Source organism: Myotis brandtii, unplaced genomic scaffold (assembly GCF_000412655.1).
Source record: "Myotis brandtii unplaced genomic scaffold, ASM41265v1 scaffold305, whole genome shotgun sequence".
NCBI lineage: Eukaryota > Metazoa > Chordata > Mammalia > Chiroptera > Vespertilionidae > Myotis > Myotis brandtii.
Window position 1 is genome coordinate 930,849 of NW_005361652.1, and position 5,098 is coordinate 935,946.

At 40.5% G+C, this 5,098-nt stretch overlaps 1 long non-coding RNA gene across 1 annotated transcript in view; it reads left to right on the forward strand.

Annotated features, from left to right (window-relative positions):
* The first annotated feature begins 72 nt into the window (after positions 1–72).
* Positions 73–5,098, forward strand: part of LOC106726704 — a 10,313-nt gene continuing 5,287 nt past the window's right edge. Inside the window, exons 1-2 of the long non-coding RNA XR_001362784.1 lie at positions 73–87; positions 4,718–4,723. This is a non-coding gene — a long non-coding RNA (uncharacterized LOC106726704). The remainder of the gene's footprint in view (positions 88–4,717; positions 4,724–5,098) is intronic.

Here is a 5,098-nt window from a genome sequence, read left to right on the forward strand (position 1 = left end):
GGTCATTATCTCCTGAGGGGTCCCAGACTGCGAGAGGGCACAGGCCGGGCTGGGGGACCCCCCTCCCCCCTGAGTGCACAAATTTTTGTGCACCGAGCCTCTAGTTTTCTTTATAAAAGTAATTCTATAGACTATGCCTTTATTATGACAAAAGGAACTTTCAAATCATATATTTTAAAAATTTAGCTTTATTTTTGAAAGTATTACAGATGTCACATTTTCCTCCCATTGATCTCTTCCACCCCTCTTCTATCCCCCTGCCTAGGCCTTTACTGCTCCATTGTCTGTTCTTGTGTTATGCATATATGTATATAAATTATTTGGCTAATCTCTTCTCACTTGCTCCCTCTGAAATACCTCAGTCAGTTGTATGCTTCTATGTCTCTGGATCTATTTTTTTTCTCATCAGTTTATTTTGTTTATTATATTCCACATATAAGTGAGATCATGTGATACTTGTAGTTCTCTGACTGGCTTATTTCACTTAGCATAATACTCTCCAGATCCCTCCATGATGTATAAAATGATAAGAGATCCTTCTTTTTTTTACAGCTGCATGGTATTTCATTATGTAAATGTACCACAGTTTTTTATATATATATATATATATTCATTTACTGATGGGACCTTGGGCTATTTCCAGATCTCAGGTATTATAAATAATACTTCTATCGATATAGGGGTTTATATATTTTTTCTGGTTGGTGTTTCAGGTTCTTAGTATATATTCCTAGAAGTGGGATCACTGGGTCAAATGGCAGTTCCATTTTTAATTTTTTTTTTAGGAAACTCCACACTCTTTTCCATAGTGGTTGTACCACAACTCATATTTTATTAAATTACCTTTTTTATTAAATTGATTGGGGTGACATTGGTCAGCATGAACATATAGGTTTTGGGTCTGGGTTCCTATGTTAAAAGATCTGTACATTACACTGTGTGCCCACCACCCAAACTCAAATCTTCTCCTGTCACCTTATATTAGGAACCTTCCTACTCCCTTCCCTCTGGCAACCACCACCCTGCTGTTTGTGTTAGTTTCAGTTTTATATCCCACATATGAATGAAATCTTATGGTTCTTAGCTTTATCTGACTGACTTATTTCAGTTAGCATAATATTGTCAAGGTCCATCGATGTTGTTGCAAATGGCACTATTTCACCCTTTTTTATGGCTGAGTAGTATTCCATTGTGTATATGTACCACTTCTTTATCCAGTTCTCTGTCATGGGACACTTTGGTTGTTTCTATGTCTTGGCCACAGTGAATAATGCTGCAGTGAAAATAGGGATCCATATATCTTTGAGAATACATGATTCTGAGTTTTTCAATTATATACCCAGGAGTGGGTTTGTTGGGTCATATGATAGCTCTATTCATAATTCTTTGAGGATTCACCAGACTGCTTTCCATAGTGGTTGTACCAGTCTACATTTCCACCAGTACTGAATGATGGTTCCCCTTTTTCCACAACCTCTCCAACACCTGTTACTGCTTGTCTTGTAGATAATGGCCACTCTAACAGGTGTAAGGTGGTATCTCATTGCAGTTTTTATTTGTATTTACCTAATGGCCAGTGAGGTTGAACATCTTTTCATATATCCATTGGCTGTATGTCTTCTTGGGAGAGGTATATTTTCAGGTCCTCTGCCTATGTTTTGATTTAATTGTTTATTTGTTTGGTGTTGAGTTCTATGAGTTCCTTATATATTTTGGAAATTAAACCTTTGTCGGAGCTACTGTTTGCAAATATCATTTCCCATTTGGTTGACTGCCTCTTTGTTTTGTTGTTATTTTATTCTGCTGTACAGAAGTTTTTTAGTTTGATATAGTCCCATTCATTTATTTATTTTTATTTTTTAATATATTTTATTGATTTTTTTACAGAGAGGAAGGGAGAGAGATAAAGAGTTAGAAACATTGATCAGCTGCCTCCTGCACACTCCTTACTGGGGATGTGCCTGCAACCAAGGTACATGCCCTTGACCAGAATCAAACCTGGGACCCTTGAGTCCGCAGGCTGACGCTCTACCCACCGAGCCAAATCGGTCAGGGCCCATTCATTTATTTTTGCCTTTGGGGTCAAGTTCATAAAATGTTCCCTACGACCCAGGTCCATAAGTTTGGTGCCTATATTTTCTTATCTGTAACTTATTATTTTGAATCTTATAGTTATATATTTGATCCATTTTAATTAATTTTTGTACATGGGGACAAGCTGTAATCCAGTTCCATTCATTTGCATGTGGCTTCCCAGCACCATTTATTGAAGAGACTATTTTTACTCCATTGTGTGTTTCTGGCTCCTTTGTTGAAAATTATCTCTCTATATATATCTATGTGGCTTTATAGCTTGACTCTCTCAATTCTATTTCATTTATCTATGTGTCTGTTTCTCTGCCAATACCATGCTGTTTTGATTATCATAGCTCTGTAGTATAATTTGAAGTCAGGTAGCGAGATACTGCCTTTGTTATTTTTCTCAGTATTGCTTTGGCTATTTGGGGTCTTTTGTGGGTCCATACAAATCTGACTATTTCATGCTCTTTTTCTTTAAAAAAATTACATTGGGATTTTGATGAGGATTGCCTTAAATCTATATATTGCTTTGGATAATATGGCCATTTTAACTATGTTGATTCTTCTAATCCATGAACATGGAATATTTTTCCATTTTGTTCTGTCTTGTTCAATCTTTTTAAATAATGCTTTGCAATTTTCAGTATATAGATCTTTCATGTTCTTTGTTAAATTTATTCCTAGGTAATTTATTCTTTTGGTTGCAATTGCAAAGGGAATTGTTTTCATTTCTTTTTCTGAAGTTTTGTTTTTCGTATACAATAGATTTTTGCACATTGATTTTGTATCCTCCAAATTGACTGTATTTGTTTATTGTTTCTAAAAGTTTTTTTTTTAGTGGAGTCTAGGGTTTTCTACATACAGAATCATGTTGTCTGCAAAAAGTGACAGTCTTACTTCCTCCTTCCCTATTTGGGTGCCTTTTATTGATTTATCTTGCCTTATTGCTCTGGCTAGGACTTCCAGCATTATCTATCCTATATAATGAAAGGCTAATATACAAATTGACTGAACAACAGAATGACCCGTCACTATGATGTGCACCGACCACCAAGGGGCAGATGATCAACACAGGAGCTGCCCCCTGGTGGTCAGAGTGCTCCCACAGGGGGAGTACCACTCAGCCAGAAGCCGAGCTCACAGGCTGGCGAGCACAGGGTAGTGGCGGGAGCCCCTCCCACCTCCGCGACAGCATTAAGGATGTCTGACTGATGGCTTAGTCCCACTCTCTGATGGCTCTCCAGACTGTGAGAAGGCACAAGCCGGGCTGAGGGACCCCCCCAAGTGCATAAATTTCATGCACTGGGCTAATATGCTAAGTGTCCCAATGCCCATCCGAATGGTCACTATGATGCACACTGACCACCAGGAGGAAGACGCTCAACACAGGATCTGCCATGATGTGCACTGACCATTTACAGACAAATGGCAGTGGAGACCTGGCACCGACAAAGCAACACTCAGCTTCCCCCAAATGGGACACAGGCCACCCCACCACCCTGGAAAAATATCCCACCAAATTTCAGCCAATGCTGCCATGGTGCAAAATGCAGCCCACAGCCCAGCCCAGCTCAGAAACATTGGCTGTGGGTGCCGGGTAATGATGTCACATAGAAATGCTTGGCTTCTTCTCCCTAGCAACTAGCCTCTTTGGAGTTTCTTCAACCCAGGAACATGACTTGCTTTATAGCCAGGTGCAAACATTTTACCCTTTAACCAAATGTTTATGAAGCGTTTTCCTATACCTCATCTCATTTGATCCTCACAGAAGTCCTGGAGTAGATAGATAGGAGACTCGGTAAAATCCTATTTTCTTTTCATTAGCAGGAAAACGGAGATTTAGAAAGTTTAGAAACTTGACCCAACTGAAAAGAAGTAAGAAATGGTGGAACTTGAAAATGACTTCAGGTTTCAGAATATAGTCAAACACTGCTGCAGTTAAATATTTTACCCTTTGTTCTTCCTGTATGATCTACAATAATAATCTGCTTCATGATATTTACTGATGTGTTACTGACAATTACTTAAAAGAGAAGTTGGGGTGCTTCACTGGGCTGGAAAAGGTTTAGCTAAATCAGAAAGCGGGTCTAATTAAACAAGTTTATTCTATATCTATAAAAGGCTAAGTTGACTCTCACATGCCTCATGGCATCATATAAAGCTCTCGCTGGTGCCAATCTCACGCGTGTGTTTCCATCTGTCATTGTCAATTGTGAAGTTGACACTTCTATTATAGAGAAAGGGAAAATAGCGATATTAAAATATTCCTTCTAATTTCCTTTCAGTGTGCACAAATCCATGCACTGGGCCACAAGTGTTAAATAAAAGTGGTGAGAGTTAACATCCTTGTCTTGTTCCTGATCTTAGAGGAAAAACTTTCAGGTTTTTGCCTTTGACTATGATATTAGATGAGGGTTTATCATATATGGCCTTTATTATGTTGAAGTACTTTCCTTCTATTCCTAGTTTACTTAGTGTTTTAATCATGAACAGATGTTGTATCTTATCGAATCTACAATAATAAAAGGAAAACATGCAAATTGACCATCCCTCCACTACGCCCACCAGCCAATCAGGGCGAGTATGCAAAATAACCCAACAAAGATGTCTGTGGCCATGTCGCTGGAGCAAGCAGGAGGCTTGGGTTGCCCCCGGTGATGGAGGAAGCCAAGCTTCCAGCCCTCCCTGGCCTCCGCTCAAGGAGGGGATGGGGGGCCTGGGTCACCGGGGGGAGTGGCCAGCCTGAAAATGGCCCTCAGCCCCTCACCCAGGCTGGTCAGGCACCCCAGTGGGACCCTCACCCTGAAGGGGGTGTTGCCAGCCTGAAAATGGCCCTTAGCCCCTTACCCAGGTTGGCCACACCCTCATGGAGTAAGAATCCCTGCTAGGGGGCGTGGCCAGCCTGAAAACAGCCCTCATCCCCTCACCCAGTCTGGCCAGGCACCCCAGCAGGGACTCCCACCCTGAAGGGGGTATGGTCAGCCTGAAAACAGCCCTCAGCCCCTCATTCAAGCTGGTA